The following is a 19,566-nucleotide window of genomic DNA, read 5'->3' as shown; positions in this document are numbered from 1 at the left end:
TTGGGGGTCAACTGTCCCCCTGGCTCTACCCCCCCCCCTCGAAAATGACGCCACTGAGGCAAAGATTACTAGCTAGGATTGGGGTTTTAATCACCCAAAGCCTCTTTTATTTTTCCCAAGGTTTCTCAATTTCTTATTTTTCCCGGGTATCCACTTGGAGTTGGATCGACTCTAGCTGAATTTGCAACTAACTCAACTCAACTATAGAAATAAGACATCTAGGTCATACTACAATTTGTCTTTGCTAGTTATGAAAGGAAATATCAGAAAAATCTAATCAGCGGTTGAAGGTATTAGATTGAAGCTTCCAACGTGTGTTGAGGGGGAGTTGAAGAGAGACTAGAGAACAGCCAGAACACCTCTCCCCTCTATCTTTTTAAGTGCCACCTCTATTTGACAATGGTCAATTTTTTTGGTCATTTTTTTTCAAATAAGTCACTAGGTCTAATAGCAATGCCTCCAGGAATGCAATAGCCCCGGAGCAAGGATTGTAAGTCATATAATTTATCAGGGTCTGGGCATTTACCCCCAAAAACAACCCCCCAAAATACCCTCACCCGTAAATACTCCGTGGAAAATACTTCCCCCTTTTCAAAAAATAATCCCCCGGAAAGTAGCCCCCCCCCCGGTGTTACTGGTTGGTTTCCAATCACTTTTAGCTTATGAAAAAGGACTACAACTCTTTTAATCTATTAAGAGAAGGCATTCTGATTATCTTGTAGTTAGAGGGAGGGAGATGCATCAAAGAGTGTGTTTTAGTGCAAAGACATCCCGACTCTTTCTGAGCCTTCAGATAAATACAAAACTAGTTCTAGGGAGAGATGAGGGGAGATTGGATGTAGAAATTGGTATATAATACCCAGAGCGGCAACCCGGACTTTCGTGCAGGGGGAGGGGGAATTTGTTTAGACTTTAAAACATTTTGGCTAGTTAGGAAGGGTGGGAAACAACTAAAAAGGTGCATTTTAATGCCCAAACATCCCAACTCTCATTGATCCTTCTGATAAATACAGAATTAGTTGAAAGCCATGGGGAGGGAAAGCCATGGGGAGGTAGAAATTAATAGATAATCCCCAGAGTTGTATCCAGAACTTTTTTAGGACGGGGGGGGGGACATAGAAATTTAAAATGTGCATCAAAGATGTGAAGTTTATATTTGATTTCAGGGAATGTTTCCATCTTGATTTCTGGGAATGTTCCTGGTCTAAGCTATTATTATGAAAGTAAAAATTTCAAGTATTTTTGTTATAAGTCTAAAAAGATCGGAGACCTAGGGGATCGGAGAACAGCCATAGGGGGTATTTTCTGCGAAGGTGTATTTTCGACGGGTTTTTTTCCGGATGTGTATTTTCAAGGAGGAGGGGTGTTTTCCACGGGAGAAGGAGTATTTTCAGAACGGGGGGGGGACTAAACTTGGGCTCCCACTATATAAATCTGAGTTGATCAAAACGATGGATATACAATATCTTAAGAATAACTGAGGATATTAAGTTGGAACTTACAGGTGATGTTGAAAAATGAATTTAGGGCTACAGGACCCTTCCTTTGCCTTTTTCAAATACCCAAACGCCTCAGCACTGATTAATAATTTGAAAAGCATTTTTTTCAAAATAGGTAAAAGGTCTAGTAGCTATGCCACAGGGGATGTAATGTCCTCCCAAGCCCCAAAGAAATGGATTGTAAATAACAGAATATATCCTTTTTTAATAACATGATTTATCATTAGGGAAAGGGAGAATGTTTTATTGTAAGCTTATATGAAAAGACAAGGTGTATTAAAGTAAAAATTTGAAAAGTGCATCCTTCAGGACTTTTTGTTCATATTAAATACGGATATTTTGCAGCCAGTCCTGATGGAATAGCCACTTTTTTGTCTGGTGATACGGCGGTTTTGGAAGTGAAATCTCCTTCCAGTGCCAAAAATTTAAGTATAGAAGAATGGAGGCTATCCAAAAAAAAATAATTGTCTCGAAAAGAAAAATAATGGCACATTACAGCTTAAAAGATCACATAATTTTTTGTCTACCAAATACAAATGCAATTAGAGTGTTGTAACATAGATTATGGCTATTTTGTTATTTTTTTCTGCAAATGCGATCCGTTTATTGAGAAAATCAATCGTGACAAAGAATTCTGGCAGAAAAAAATGCTACCAGAATTACAAAAGTTTTATCTTGAAGCAATATTGCCAGAAATAGTTGAGGCAAGATTACAAAGAAATATGGAAATACGAGAGCCGTTTTTATAAAAAGAATTTGAACAGTATTAACACTCACGACAGATAAATAATTGCTACTATACGAATTAAAAAAAAAATAAAAAAATAATAATAACAAAACCAAGTAGATAATTGCGAATACCACACTGACTTTCCTTGACGATAAATAAAAGTTCAAATAGGGATAAATCGTTTTAATAGACAGTAATAATTAACAAAAAATACTGGATATTTCTGTCACATTTACAGTGACAGTCATCAGCAGAAACACTCACATCTATTAAAAGGATTTTAATAGAACATTTTGAACATTTATCTATCGTTTTTAACTGAAGTTTTTTCAAGGGAAAATAAGCAGTAACGTTAAAACTTACAACGGACAGAAATTCACCGTACACGAAGGGGGTCACCCCCTCCTCAACACCTCCTCATGAGTCGTTATTAACTTTAGCATAAAGAGCGAGATTTTGACGAGAGGGAAACTCCCTGTATATATGTAATAATTTCTGTTCCTTTTAAGCTTTATTGTTGCTGCTTGCTTTCAGTTAAAAAATAATTTTTATATAGTTTAATTTCTGGTTGTTTTTGAAATAGTGCCAAGAAATCCGGCTTTACCTCCACGGAAAAATTCCCCCCTCCCACGTATAAATCCTCTAAACCATTCAATCCTGGTGAAAAATTTACCCCGGACAATTGCCTTTAATATCTCCATCCTTAAAATTTACTCGACAAAGGGAAAGTAAGACAATAAAAAGAATTTCGCATAGGAATTTTAGCAAATTTCCCCAGGATAAATTTATCTAGGCAGGCGTGCCTTTCCAAAAACTAACCTGACAAGTATGTGTCCAATAAGAGTCATGCATACTCCTGCCATTCACCCGTGCCCCAGCCCGCGTAAAATTTTATACGCGGGGAGAATTTTTCTGAGGGGGAACCGTCTGGGGAGGGAATTAGCTGACACAATAAAAACTTGAGTAGCTAAAAGAAACTTTCGTTAGAAAACCTAATTCGAAACTTGATTTTTCATTGGGTTTGCCCAACTCGTTAAAACCTGAAACATTTTCTCAGAAGCAAGGCCGAATTGAGAGGTGGTTTAACCCCTCTGGAATTTTTGTCAGACTCGTAAAAATTCAACCAAAATATATATGAAACAAATTTTATGGGTTTCCCCCCCCCCCAGAAAAAAGAAAACCAAACAGATACTGTCTTGCTTAGAAGTCATGCAATCAATTTTATTTGCCCCTCGATCAGTGGCGTAATTTTGTCAAAATTCTGGGGGGGGGGGTGGCAAATCTGGAGCTAATTTTCCTAAATCAAATGAAAATGACAGTGAAAACTGAGAAATGATCCATATATTACCGTAAAGACAAAAATACACTAAAGAAAACTGCCTGTTTCTCTGGATACTTGTATTTTGCAGGCTTATCTTAGTGACAATATTTTTTGCAGAAACTAAATTTGAGCTGGGCGGGCAAACTGAGGTCTAGGGAGGGGGGCAAAATTGGGTGTAGAGGGACCAGTTGCCTCTCCTGTCCCATAGCAAATTACGCCCCTGCCTTCGATCCGTTAAGAAATGACTTGCAGATCATGGTAATCGGCGGTACTTCTAAGCACAACAATTACTTTTTGAGCCTTGACTAAGTCCTACTCTGTATTTTCTTCTTTCGTGACAGAAGCAATTGTACTCCTTACGAAATCGCACATCGTTCTATGCATGAAGGGGTTAGAAAAATCATAAAGATGGGGCTTTCCTTTTATCTTTTGGCCGAGACTGACCTTCAAAAAATGATTTTTTTATTTTTTATTTTGAAGAAACCCTTACCCCGGTTTTAGCATTATCTAGACAGGATAATTTCAATGACTAGGTCAGCTAAGAAGTATAAATTTATTTCCAGTATATAGTAATAACATACATATGTATAAATGCATTCGTTTTCAGCATTTGAGACTTTTTTTAGTGTACGCAGTCAATAAACATTAATTCCGAATTACATTATCTTTGAAGCCATGTATGCAGTTTTATTTAGCTGTCAACTCGTTTAGAAATGGCTTTCGGATTACCAAATCATGAGATCTTCTTCTGTCCAGAATTTAAGGTAATAAAGCTTCCATATATAATTTTGATCTAGCCCCGATGCTACCATTGCTGAAACATAAAACACAAAACTCGAATACAAGAACTCCTCAAACAGCAAACAAATACCTTTTCTGCCATTTGCCTACACTATTTCTGTAGCTAAATTCAGTACTTGCGGACTGTCTGGTACCCACCGCTATAACTGAATAAAGGAAACCAGACACAAAACCCGACAAACGGGTATTTGCAATAGAGAAATGGAATGCAAAGCGTGGTTTCCATTGCGTTTACAATATTTAAACTGTTGTTTTTTGGGGTTTAGGGGGGAGTACCTTGGTTAGGTTACGTATTTAATATATGCTATGTTCTACCACCCACCCACCCCCCAACGTGCAAATATATAGCGCAAATTTGTTTCTAAACTATTATATATTCATCCTATTTTTTTTTATTAGCATTAACCAAACTTGACTTCTTTTGTGGGTACCATATTATGCACAAGTACCCTAAATTCTTAGACCTTGTAATAACCAATATTTAGATTTTCCCGATATGACACTAAACAGAATTTTAATCTATGAAAAACGAGGATAGGGGGCTTGATCAAGATACAAAAATCACACTTCTTGTGTGATCACACACAAGATGTGTGCCCTTATCATCAATAATTCTGTTTAAACTTTAGAGCAAATGTATTGCACATTGGGAGTCAGTTAAAGAGAAAATACTTTCAGACACTAACAATGATCTATAAAAGATCTAGGGCAAGGTGGATGATTCAAAGTTCAGCAGACAAAATAAAGGATCCCAATGGAAGGAGAATATAAAGGTTAAGGTCCAGGGATGGAATACATGAAGCTGCTCCATCTCTCTTACCATTTTGCATAAATTTGTCTCTGATTAGGGTAATTTTTTGCAATTTGTTTTGAAAAAATAGTTTTCACCACATGATGATATGGAATCAGGTTTTTATTTATAGGAATAAGATCATATTGACAGTGTGGTCTGCCTATCTCCTCTGGAGGGTGTTCCAGCACATAAGGCTGATTAAGAAAAACTTTACTAAAGCTTTTTGTGAAGCATCCCATTATGAAGCACAACTCATTTTAAAAACCAGTCTTACAGTTCGACCCCGTGAACTTAAACAAGTCACTTAAAGTATATGGTTTCTAAAAGAACGAAAACAAATCTGATATGAACTAGGAAAAAGGGCTTATATTTATTAAAAATATAGATAATACCTAGAGCAGAACCTTGAAAAATGAATCTGCAACACAAAAAATTGCGCGCGCAAAAAAAAAAATTCACAAGAAAGGTGGATTATCGAAACTGAGAGCACAATTTTGCATTCAACCTACAAAAAATTCAGTTTTAATAGATTACCTATCCATTAGATATCTGAGGAAAATCTTCTAACGCAATTAAAAAAAAGTAGCACTATTAAAAAAACACTGAGGAAACTATAAATTTTTGCCATAAAACGATTTACCTAATTATGACACACGATACATTACATATACAATACATATACAGGCCATGGAGCCTTTGTGGGGATTTGTAGATTGTTTATGTAATTATTTTACTGGTATATGGAAAATAAATCTATCTATCTATCTATCTATCTATACACATCAGATTCACTAATACAAATTACAACAGTTTTTGATGAAGCATACCTTTATTAAGCTTTTATTCAACTAACACAAATGATCAAAATAGGATAATTGTTCAACACTCGTAAACCGAAATAAATCATTTTAAAATGTTGTTCCATAATATCAAAAGTTCTTACGATCGCAAAAAAGTAGCTTGCGCAGGTCGTAAAAGCGCAAATAAAAAGAAGTGTACAAACTTGAACAACTTGTCTGTATTACAAAAAAAAGACAATGACCCCAAAAAATTAATGCAGAAGAAAGATGCAACTAAGTTAATACTCAGTCTAGCATCCATCCAACAGTATTTAGTTTTAATAAATCGACGATCAAATCGGAATCCGAAGATATATGGAAATTTTCCTTGAAATGTCATGAAAAAAAGGTTAAAACATCATGAGTTCCGTCACAAATTAACTACAGAGACTTATTTTGTAAGCTTCTAATGCTAAGTACAAATTGCAAGGCTTATTCATAGATTTTTGTCTAGTTTAAACTTGAATCAAATAGTTTGTGGTAACGAACTGTAAGTAAGGAGCAACGCTGCTTAATTTTTACCGAAACCAAAAAATCAGAATTCTTGTGTCAATAGTTCTATCAAAAGAATTGGCTTATTATGTTGATGGTTAGTGTTACGCATCAAAAGCTACGAGCCTCACAAAATTTGCCCGATTTCTAAAAAGGGGGGAGAAACACCCCGAAAAGTCAAGAGATCTTCATGAAAATCATATTATCATGTTCTGTGTATCCGAGAACCCTGTTGTAGTAGTTCCAAGCTCCCTTCTGCAAAAATGTTAAATTTTGTAGTTTTTTATGCAAGAAGAAAGATCACGGATATGTATATATTTGTTGTTGTTTTTTTGTTTGTTTTCCCAAGGGGTTATTGCATCGAACCAATAGACCTATATTATTAGAGAAGGACTTATTCCGATGGAAATTAAAAGTTCTAGTTTCCTTTTAAAGTGACCAAAAATATTGGAGCACAATTAGCCCTCCCCCTGACATTCACCGCCCCTTTTTCCCTAAATCGTTCGATCAAAATCGTGAGATATAATTCCCTTACCATGGAGGGAATATGGCCCCATAGCCCCTGGGGATCCAGCTTTAAGTTATAAAATTTGCTCATTGTTTACGTATAGTATTTTTTATTGCGAAGTTAGCATACATTTTTCGGGTGTGGGAGGGGTGGTGAATTTTCTGCTCGGGGGATTTTCCACAGGGAAAATTTTACATGAGGAGAAAATTTTCCGAGGGGGGAGGGGGGTGAAATTTTCTGAGGAAATTTGCTAAAATTCCTATGCGAAATTCTTTTTATTGTCTTACTTTCCCTTTGTCGAGTAAATTTTAAGGATGGAGATGTTAAGGGCAATTTTCCGGGGTAAATTTTTCACCAGGATTGAATTGTCTAGAGGATCTATCTGTGGGAGGGGGAATTTTTCCGTGGAGGTGGAGCCAGATTTCTTGGCACTATTTCAAAAACCACCAAAAAATAAACTAAAAAAAATTATTTTTTAACTGAAAGTAAGCAGCAACAATGAAGCTTAAAAGGAACAGAAATTATTACGTATATACAGGGGGTTTCCCTCTCGTTAACATCTCGCTCTTTACGCTAAAGTTAATAGCGACTCATGAAACACAAGGGTCATTTAATTAGAAATTTTAATTATAAAGTTAATAACCACTCATAAAACACAAAGGTCATTTAATTAGAACAATAAAAATATTTTTTTAAAGTGCTAAAAAACGTTAGGGTGAAGAACAAGGTGTTGAGGAGGGGGCGACCTCCTTTATGTACGTTGAATTTATGTATGTTTTAAGTTTTGACGTTGATATCGAAGGTCCAATGAAAAAACTTCAGTTAAAAACGCAAGTAAGGATTCAAATAGACGTAAGTCATTTCATTATATGCGAGAATATCAACTGATGACAATAACTATAAATTGTACGAAAGTATAGAGTATTTTTTGTTAATTATTAATGTCTATTAAAACAAAAAAAATTTAAATTTAATTCGTATAGTAGCAATTATTTGTCTGTCGTGAGTGTTAATACTGTTCAAATTCTTTTTATAAAAACGGCTCTCGTATTTCCATATTTCTCGGTAATCTTGCGTCAACTATTTCTGGCAATATCGCTTCAAGATAAAACTTTTGTAATTTTGGTAGCATTTTTTTCTGCCAGAATTCTTCGTTACGATTGATTTTCTCAATAAACGGATCGCCTTTGCAGAAAAAAAATAACAAAATAGCCAGAATCTATGTTACAACACTCTAATTGCATTTGTATTTGGTAGAAATAATTATGTGACCTTTTGAGCTGTAATGTGCCATTATTTTGTTTTCAAGACAAATATTTTTTTTTAGTCTCCATTCTTCTATATTTAAATTTTTGGCACTGAAAGAAGATTTCACTTCCAAAACCGCCGTATCACCAGACAAAAAAGTGGCTATTCCATCAGGACTGGCTGCAAAATATCCGTATTTAATATGAACAAAAAGTCCTGAAGGATGTACTTTCCAGTCCATCTTTTTCTCAAAAGCCGGTATACCTATTTGTTTGTACATTTGCCCATGTTCCATTGCTTTAGTCTGGCGGTTTTTAGGATAAAGCAGTTGGCGCACTAACGGTGCAACAGTCTTTTTAACTAAAGAAAAAGGTTCAATAAGGTTTATTGAACACCGAAACTCAATAGAAAAAACCCTACAATTAAGCAAGCCTCCAGAAACTTTCGTTTCAGCTTTAGCAGAGCATATTTGGCTTCAACCAGATCATTTTGTAAAATTTGATAAGGCCTTGGCTATTTCTAATGATAATGGGTACACCCAATGGGTAAGGGAAGCCATAGAAACTTAAAAAACATATATTTGCTAACCTTTCCATAAATAGGGATATGGGTAATTTAAATATTGACCCAATTTATGATAAACTTCTAAAGAGTGAATCAATTGTCAATAAGGGAGTAAATATTTTAAATAATCACCAGGGGACTATTTTACCAGCTAGACAAAAACGATTAGCTTCAGTAATATCTAACAAAAGGATTATTTTACAACAGAATAATTAAAGTAATTTACAGTTTTTTTATTATTCATCTGTTACTCTGGTGTCCTCACTAAAGTAAATTAATATTAGAATATTTTCCCTACGTGGATTAGTTTTAGCCGAGTGTATATATTGTTTTTTTTTTTTGGGGGGGGTTTTTTTGGGTTTTTGTTTTATCTTGTTTTTTTTTTGTGTCTTCCGTGCTGAAGACGCCTTGTTTGTATACAGGCGAAATATCCACGTTGTTTTGTTTCTGTTGTTTTTCTTTTCTCTCCACTGGCCACAGTCTCGTTTGTTTGTTTTTTTGTTTTTTTTTTTATAGATTTTTCTATTTGTTGGTTTTTTGCAACAGTCTTTGTCCGTCTTTTACAAATTATTCCAGCTACTGACGCAGTTGTCCAATTTTTTCTGTATTAAAAGTTCGTACTTACATAAGTTTGATTACAAGAACTTCGTAGCTTTTCAGAAAATAAGGCACATTGATTATCCAACGAACAGTCTTCAAGATTTCAGAAGTGAAATTGCGGCCACTTGTTATTGTTTTTAGTCTCGGTGGTTCTATAATGGTTTCCTCTTGCAGAGATACCTCCAAGTCAAGCAAATACTTTGGAAGTCTTGGTCTTCCACGTTTCACGTATATTTTTTTTTAACTTTTCCCTGCCCTTTTGCACGTTAATTAAATTAAGTCCTCTTTTATAGCGCTTTTTCCCATAACTCAAAGTTTTTCAATCTCTTCTTCTTCTTCTATTTAACAGCAGACAGGCTTTTCAGTGATACTATTTAACCCTTTTCCTTTAGCTTCACTCTGTGGGCTACAGAGCTACTGGCTTGATTGCCTCATGATTATTAGATATTTTCAGATATCTTTCAGTAGATCTTTCGACTCTAGGAGTTCAAATATAAGATGATAGATGTCGATTTCTATGCTCTGTGTGCAGGTATAGTTGGCTAGGCTCTTGGGTGATAGTGAGATTTTGTGGTGTTTGAAGCATTTAAACATTAAGCAAGGTATGTTGTGCAGACGTCAGCATATTACATTCAAATAGGCAATGGTCAATTGTTTCATTATTCATATTACAATGCCTGCAAAGAGGGGACAGGGGAATTGAACCACTTGAATTAGAAAACTTATACGAGAATTCAAGAAAATTTAGTCCATTTGTTCCAGAAAGAATTCTATGATAAATTTTAGAAAGATACTTTTTGGGAGAGGGGGAAAGGATAGGATTAATCTTATTAAAATTAATATCTGATAGCCTCCATCGGTAAATATCTCTGATCGGGATTGGTCTCCCACTTGGCTGGTCAATATTTATAGCATTTTTTTGCTATTTCATCAACCTGATGATTACCACTTATGCCAGAGTGGCTAGGAATATACTGGAAATAAGTTTTTATGCCACCTGAAGCAAGATTATCTATAATACTGAGACAATGATAAGCCTCAATGTCTAACTTATACTGAGGAGCTGAGGCCAGCAACTCAAGGCTGGATAAAGAATCAAAATATACAATAATATTATTTGAATTTGTAACCAAAGCTTGGGTTTCCTTAATGTGTTCTAATGCCATGATTATGGCATTTAACTCAGCAGACATTATAGATAAATTATTATATAATCTCTCCCCCATTGCAATTTTCAGGTGAGGAAGGAAAGCACCACTTGCGACCTTCTCATTCCTTTTTGACCCATCAACAAATATTTGGAAGTGATTTTTATAGGTAATTGTATTAAGTTCAGCAAATTTTTCTGGACAAAAGCGATGGGGGTTAAATTTTAGTCCACTTTGAGAAATCAGTATTTATTATCGGACTTGACCAATTCCATGGAGGGGATTGGGGGAAAGTGGGTGCAATAGACTTTGCTGGTACGGGGAGCTTCTTCTGAATGTTGGCATACTCATCTGTAATGCCTATATAAATGGCTGGATTTCTTAACCAATTATGTAGGGTGTGTGAGCTATTTCATTGAATTTTTGTAAGATGTTTTGTCAAGAGAAAGCTAAGTCTCTCCCTTATTGTTGTTAATCCACTCTCCATAAGCAGAAAATTGGTGCTTGTGGGTTTCCTAAGACCAAATATGAGGCGTATTATATCATTTTGTGTTGTTTCAATTTTTAGCATCTTGGTCTTTGCACATGCATCATATACGAGGAGCCCATAGTCAATATGGGGTCTTATATATGATGTATAAAACTGGAGTAAGGTTTTCTCCTTACAGCCCCAGGGTGTGGAAAGAAGTCTTTTTAGTATATTTGTTTTTCTATAGCATTTTTTTTATGTGTTTGAAATGTGGAGGTGGAAATTAAGTTTCTGGTCAAGCATAAGACTTAGGTAATTAATATGATTATCTTTTGGAATAGTTGTTTTATTTAGAGTTAGTTTTGCATTAACATGGTTTCGCTTTCGGTGAAATTGGATTATTTTTGACTTGGTAGGTGCAATGGGTAAATCTGAATGTTGAGAGAATTTTTCAAATTGGAAAAATGACTTTTGCAGATTTGACTCTGCTACCTCAAAGGTGTTGCCAGATGACCATAGCACCAGATCGTCAGCATATTGTAGATTCGTGTGGGGTAGGTTCATATTCCAGAGATATAGGGCAAACAGGAGGCAACTGAAGACTGCTCCCTGAGGTAGACCTTTGGCTGTTGTCTTTTGGGATGAAGAGGCTGAACCAACACAAACAATGAAACTTCACACTTCTATGAAGGATTTTATAAAAGATACTAGCTTGGGGGGTAGTCCAAGGTTTGCAAGTTTGTTTAAAAGGATTTGGTGGTTCACATTGTCATATGCCCCTTAAAAATCTAGGAAAGCTGCAACTAGGACATTATTTTTTGAGAATGATTCATTTATTGCATTTGTTAGCAAAATGAAAGCATCTGTTGAGGAATGGTGTTTCCTGAATCCAGTTTGAGTGTGAGGGATCATATTGTTTTTTTCAACAGACCAGAGGAGTTTGTGATAGATCATTTTCTCCATTATTTTTCCCCATCACAGGAGTAATCATTATGGGCCTATAGGACTCAGGGTTCTCTTTGGGTTTATTTTTTCTTTAGGATTGGTAGTAGGGACAAACATTTCCATATATTGGGGAACTTAGAAGATGCCCAAGCGTGATTATAACAATTTAGCAGTTCTTGTTTGTATGAAGGGATGAGATTCTTTATCCATTTAGGGTGTATATTGTCATAGCTGCCGCTAGTTTTGGTCCTAATATGATGTATTGCATTATTCATTTCCTGGATTGAAAATGGACAACTTATATACTCGGATCCTGGGCGTGGTTGATAACTTGGGTTCATAGGAATTGGGGACATTTTGCTTTAATTCTTTGATGTTAGCTTATTAACAAAAAGAGTTGCAAATACCTTAGCTATTTCATTATCATTGTCATAATGGGTATTATTATGTATAAGCTCATACAGGAGTGGGTTGGGGGAAATCTTTTTCCCACAGATGTGGCTTATGACTTTATGTGTAATAAGCTCATGTGTTTCTCTGGAGAGATTATTTGCAATATTATTCCAGTAATAATATTTAGCATCTATTATAGTCCTTTTTAGATTAGATTCTGCTTGTAATTTTTTTAAATATGTAGTAGGTGATGTTTTTTTTATGAATTCTGTCCTGGCTGCCTTTTTTATTCTCCATTTATTTTGGCACTCATTTGTCCACCAGGCTTTAGGAATATGTTTAGGGTAGGTTTTCTTAGGTGTTGTCCTGGGTATAGCATGTTTAGCTGTATTTATTATTAAAGATGTCAATACTTCAGCATGTGTGTCAACTGTTGTGTTTGAAATGTATGAATTTTGGGTGAAACTTGTGATTTCATGATTTAGCTTATTTTGGAACATGGACCAATTTGCTTTAGTGTTGATATATTTGGAGGTATGTGGTAGAGTTTCAGCAGGTTCATTTAGGGAGCAAACTATAGCAAAGTGGTCAGTACATAGACTATCAATTTTATTTATATAAATTTTATTCAAAATATTTAATGACACAATTTGTAGGTCAATTGTGGAGAATCTGTCACTTTTGGGGTCGAAATAAGTATTCAGGTTTGAAGGGGTAGCAACAGCTAATTCATTATTATTTGAAGTCATATACTCAATCAATTTACCAGCTTTGTTTGCTGGTTTATTTCCCCACAAAAGGCTGTGGGAATGAAATCTCCACAAATAATGATATTTTTAACATGTTAGAATTATTTATATAATTAAAGAAATCCATGGCATCTGTAGTTTGGCCATTAGGGTTATAAAAGCTTACTATGTAGGTTTTTATATTATTCAGCCAAACACTGATACCATTTGCATCAACATCATTAGCAAAATCTGGAAAATTGATGCCACAGAATTTTATATTATTTTTAACTAATAGAGCTACACCACCTCCTTTTCTCTCTGATGATCTATCCTTTCTCAGGAAAGTATATCCCAGAGACTTAATTTGTTGATTTTGGGTTAAATGAGTTTCCGGGAGGCAAGCAATATTAATGGAATTATTATTCATAAAAGATATTAGTTCCTTTAGCTTATTTTCTGTGAGTGATCTCATGTTCCACTGGAGTATTGATATGTGTTGTGTTGTTGATTTATTTTTCATATAACTGTGTATCAATGTTCAGCTTTGTTAAAAGTAAAGCAAGATCTTTTTTTTTGCTTGAATGAGCATATCATCAGGGATGTAGATTTTTGCCAATTCTGCAATGATTTTGTTTTCTGTAGTTGATGTATGTTCATGGCCTGAACTGCATTACTGTTTAGACTGAATAAGCATATATTTGGGGATTGCATGTTTGTTTGTGCATCCTGTTTGTAAGTTAAGGAAATAATTCCTGGTAATGTTTCTGGTTTGTTTCTTCTTGGGAGGGGGGGGCAGGCTGATCTCATCTCACCGGACAAGGAGGCTTGTTGACTTGGTGATTCCTTCTGATAGGGATGTGAGCTAGGGGGCTTAGAAGATGGTGTTTTATACGGAGTACTGGATGCATTGGGGGCGTTTGACTTGGGGGTTTTGGTTGGTTTCATTATGGGCTTTATTTGGTATTGTTGGGCAGCATTTGCTTCCATTGCCGCAAAGGGGTATGGGATAGCCTTCTCTGTTACTATTTGGAGTATTAGAGCTTTTTTCTTGCACATAGGGCACAATGAATTATTTGTAGATTTATCTGGGCCTGTGCAATTAATAAATGTAGATTGAGTTCTGTTGCACGCTGCAGACTCACTAAGATGGACGGCCCTACAATCACTGCACTATAGGAGAGTTTCCTTGCATTTGTTTGTTGCGTGTCCCAGTTTGAGACACTTCTGACACTGGATGGGCTTAGATTTGTATTCCTTGTGCGGTTTGATTTCCCCAAATAGGAATAACTTTTCTGGGATACTAATTTATTCCTCCAGTGTGAATAAAAAGGATCTACTAGTTTTTAGGCGATTAGAGTTAGGTTTGCCAGGTTGGGTAACATCTTCAACTGGGATTGTGTTGCCAGCCCTATCTGAGAGCCCTTCTTTTAACTCCTGAATGGATATCTCTGGGGGGACATTATAAACTACTATTTTTGTTGGTGATTGTATTTGGGTTCCATTTAGATGCATTAATTGGGGTATTCAGAAGGGATTTTAGGTTAATTATTGTGTCTGCTGATTTCTGATCTTGGACAGCTATTAGCAGAGATCCATCACGGTTAATATTAAGAGAGAACATTGATTTTATCAATTTGAAAATTGCAATTCTTATTGCAGTAATCTTTTTTATTTCAAAGAGGGTAGTAGGAGTAATTTTAAGGTAAATTCCTAAGTTTTTGGAGGGAAGATCTTGGGCAGGGAGAGGGGAACTGCTTTTGATTGGGGAGATTTTTTTCCTTTTTTTTAGAGCTTCTAGAAAGGACCTCTTGAAACCCATTATCATCATTTATGGTGAAATTAGCCCCTACACTTATCCTTGTCCTATTCTCAGAATTGTAGCTATCATTTGAACTTTGAGATAGTGTGCTTGACCAGCCAAGATGGGTACCACTTTCACTGGGAATTGAGGTGGGATCTGGGGGGACTTTTTTTGGAGGACTTCTAATCATTGTCTATTGGAAAAAGCTTTAAACAAAAACAAAACTAAAACAAGAAGGGATATAGAATGATATCAAACCGTCTGCACTATACTATTGGGAGGAGAAACACCACAGTATAGCACTTAGGATGAATTGAGCAGGACTGGTTCGGTACAACTGCTGATTAAATGCGAAAATATTTCACAAGAAAATTTATTTTAAATTTCTTATTAAGTTGAAAAAAACAAAGGATAAAAAAAGCCTTTAATTGAGGAAAATCAACATAAACTGTCTGAACAAATAGTTAGGGTTCAAAATATTTACAAGCTAGTATGAATTTTATTAAAGTTGTTAATATCGTTTTCTTGAGCAAAGCCAAAAGAGTGCATTTAAAAAAATAGAGAGAGCATAAGAAAAAAAAAGTGAACCTGACCAAATGATAGCCATTAGTCTCCCAAATCAATTTAACCACAATTTAAGTTCTCTAATATATCCGTTTCTTCAAACAAACAAAATTTCTTTAACAATGAAGAGATAGCCAAGAGACTTTGACTGGTTTCGCCCCTTAATTGAAATCAAAATCATAGTAGGTTAAAGACATGTTTCGGGGGTTTCGGGGTTTACGGAGCAACAGTGCACAGTCAATTCTTCTGTTAAGCCTATGTGTTGCAACAAGAAACCTTTTAATTAACTTATTTGAATAACTTACTTACTTAATCCTCATGCCGGGTGGCGTTGATTGCGGCGTAATCCTTCTCCATGTGGGGCGGTCTGCGGCAATGGCCTCTGTATCAGACAACAAAATTCCTACTTGGTCCAGGAAATTCCTGAGACTATAGCTCCACTGGAACTTGGGTCTTCCTCATGGACACTTCCGGCCATTAGTGGTTGGTTCAAAGTCGTAAAGAATCCAAGCCGGAGTGTCGGTAGGCAATCATAAGAAATGTCCAAATGTTGGCTTGGCAACCAGGAGTGACAAAGGTGACTGGAAAGTCATACTTTCTAGGTGGTTGTTACTGACAAAGTCTGTCCATCGGATCCCTCGATTGCCCACAGCAACTTGGATTGAAGAGTGTTGAGACGGCACTGGACAGCTGCAGTTGCTGGCCTGGTTTCAACTTCATATAGCAGAATCGAATAAACTAAACCTCCAAGGATCTTCATCTTGGTGACTCGTTTGATCATTGACTTCTTCCAAACATGGCTCAGTCTACCAAAGATGGTAGAGGCCTTGGCTGCGTGTACAGCAGCTTCATGATCGATGCAGCCATCTGATGATATAATAAAGCCAAGATAAGTGAAGCGGTCAACCTTCGATTTGATTTCCGGCGAGCAAGTAATTAAAATTGTCGGCATCAGACTTTGGCTGCACTATTTCGACAAGTAACCTTAGGAAATGGTTGTTAATACAGCTAAGAAGATTGTTGAGACGGGACTGGACAGCTGCAGTTGCTGGCCTGGTTTCAACTTCATATAGCAGAATCGAATAAACTGAACCTCCAAGGATCTTCAAATTGGTGGCTCGTTTGATCATTGACTTCTTCCAAACATGGCTCAGTCTACCAAAGATGGTAGAGGCCTAGGCCGCGTGGACAGCAGCTTCATGATCGATGCAGCCATCTGATGATATAATAAAGCCAAGATAAGTGAAGCGGTCAACCTTCGATTTGATTTCCGGCGAGCAAGTAATTAAAATTGTCGGCATCAGACTTTGGCTGCACTATTTCGACAAGTAACCTTAGGAAATGGTTGTTAATAAAGCTAAAATTAAATTTGTGTATACAATTGAGTTTGTTGAGCTATAAAAGCTGAAAATTCGAAAAAATTGGAACTTACATCCGTAAGTTCCTGGGCCAAGAATACCCTAATACCAACCACCCAACAACTCACCGCAGCACCAGGCCGCTTTAGGCTAAGACAGCCACGCACGCTCCTCCTTCATCCCAATCTTTTTAAAACTCCCTCTTTACACTCTCGCAGGAAGTTCTTATTTTTCTTATACCTTTCTTTATGACATCTTAATCTTGGTTTTTTCATCTTCCCTTATGTGAAGATTTTCCTCTTCACATCTTCACTTCACTTATTTTCACTTAGCGACTTAGTGAAACTTGCCCCCCCCCTAATAATTTGGAACGAAAACTATAATTCATTAAGTACTTTTAAAACTGTTGCTCGTTTTAAACTTCAAATATGCTCTTTACTTCGACGAGATATTTCTTTTTTTTAATTAATCCCAGTTCGTTTTTAATGTAAAAAACACGAAAAATACTGGTCCATTGAGCTTCCTCATTAATATTTATTCGAATATGCCGACTTTTAAATCTTATCATTAAGGAAATAGGTCATCTACTTCTTATACAAGCTCAGCGTAACATCAACCGGGGAGAATTTTTCTCTTGTTGGCAGGTCTAGTGCTTGAAATACATTATAATCAGAAACGATTTCGACTGTTTTCAATATCTGAACTAGACTATGGTATGTTAATTTTGCGTTTTAAGCTAGATTAAGCAATTATTTGATACTTGATCTAGGATATCCCATAGGGCAGTGCTGAAGGAATTCAGACCTACAGAGATCTAAGAACCTAAAATCTCGAGTATTGAATGGTATTACGCTTTTGTTGCTATTGAAACTAGTTCCAGTGGCACCAATCCTGGGGAGAGGGGTACTTGCCTCCAGGATTTCCCTTCATTCCTTGATTTAAAAAATAAATTTTTGTTTGGCATTTTCATGGAAAAAATAAGAAACATTAAGAAATCTTTAATATTAATTTTCAAACCTATTCAAGCAGTCTAAACTCGCAAAAAAAGAAACGTTTATTTACAATTTAAAAATATGCTGTGTTTAAAATACTTTTCAGTTTGTTGACTTATCAGTCTCGAACAGTACAGTCTATGTTAAAATACTATGAAAAAGTGTTATGTCTCATTCTTCAGGTAGAAGATTTGGCAAGCTACTAGAGGGCTGTTGAGAGAGCGCCCTCTAGTAACATTAGTTTTCAACGACTTATATTCAACCTTTGTAAGTATTTTCGAAGGCCACGCTGCCTTTCATGACATACAAAAAACAGTCCACATCGGGATAAATCCTTTTATTAGACAGTGAACACAATGACAAAAACTCTGGGTATTTCGATCACACACACAGTGATCGTCATCAGCAGATAAACTCATCTGCTATAATTTACATATACTAATACTACTAGCAACTCAAAGCAGCACCAAGCCACCTAAGGCTAACACAGCTAAGCAAGCTCCTCTTCCATCCCAATCTATTCAAAGCCCCCCCTCTTTACACACTGCCAGGAAGTTCCAATTTCCCTTAAATTTCACACCAACCATGAACGACCTGCTTTCCACTATGAACGTGCTCTCGGCATCCCAGCTTTTCTCTCGTTATAACCCTAAAAAGCGGAATTTAACCATGCTTTTTGTACAGCCAACTTTTTGAAATATGGTCAGTCAGTCGAGTACCCAAAACAATCCGTAGGCAATTTCTGTGAAGAGCATCAAGCAAATCTTCATCCACTTTTCGATGCACCCATGTTTTAGAGCCATATTTGATCACTGTCATCACTAGACCTTCCAATATTCTGATCTTGGTTTGCAGACTTATCTTCCTATTCTTCCAATTTTTTTAAACTGTCAAAAAACCCCCTAGGCCTTGGCTATTCTACTTCTAACATCTTCACTGCTCCCACCGTCTTTAGTAAAAAATACTACAAAGGTAAATAAAGCTGTCTACCTGATCAATCTTTTCGTTACCCAACGTCACCTTTTCATCTTCACTTATTCCTAGGCTTAGCGACTTAGTGTTCTAAACATTAATTTCCAAACCTATTCTAACACCCTTCTAACAGTACTAAGAGTTCATTCACCGTATTTGATCACTGTAGCTTCCAATATTGTAATCTTGGTTCGCACTTATCTTCCTATTCTTCCAAGCGTATTTTAAACTGAGAAAAAACACCTTGGGTCTTAGTTATTCTGCTTTTAACATCTTACCAACACCTACCTTCTCTACTAATAAGACTTCCAAGGTAAGTGAAGCTTTCCATTTGATTGATCTTTTCGTTACCCAATCCCTTTTCATCTCCATTTATTCCTACCTTAGCGACTTAATCTTCTTAACATTAATTTTCAAACCAATTCTAGTACCCCGAACTCGCAAAACCTCTAAAAGCTCATATATTTTGCTCACACTTTCATCTAGGATGCTTAAATCATCAGCATAAGCTAAGTTCAGGAAAGTTTTTTCCTTCCTATTTGATTCCGTGTTTTCCCGTTGCCTTTCCTGTGCTAGTTAAGACAAAGTCCATCAAAATGGTCCATATAAGGGGGGATAGAGCACAGCCCTATTTAACTACTAATTTAATACAAAACCAGCTGCTAACCTCATTTCCTACCTTAACCGCACCAGTATTATTCTCGTACACAGCACTAACCACTTTAATGTATTTGTTTGGTATACCATACAAGGATACTGAATCAAACACTTGCTCATAGTCCATAAAATTGAGGACCA

The 19,566-nt window shown here is 36.1% G+C and overlaps 1 protein-coding gene across 2 annotated transcripts in view; it reads right to left on the bottom strand.

Annotated features, from left to right (window-relative positions):
- Positions 1-19,566, bottom strand: part of LOC148955903 (uncharacterized) — a 148,160-nt gene that overhangs the window by 92,218 nt on the left and 36,376 nt on the right. The gene's annotated exons all lie outside the window — the stretch shown is intronic.

This window comes from Artemia sp. Qi Xiang Cuo, chromosome 1, assembly GCF_049724085.1.
Source record: "Artemia sp. Qi Xiang Cuo chromosome 1, ASM4972408v1, whole genome shotgun sequence".
Lineage (NCBI taxonomy): Eukaryota > Metazoa > Arthropoda > Branchiopoda > Anostraca > Artemiidae > Artemia > Artemia sp. Qi Xiang Cuo.
The sequence above is the reverse complement of the archived record's forward strand: the minus strand, read 5'-3'. Positions and strand labels throughout refer to the sequence as shown.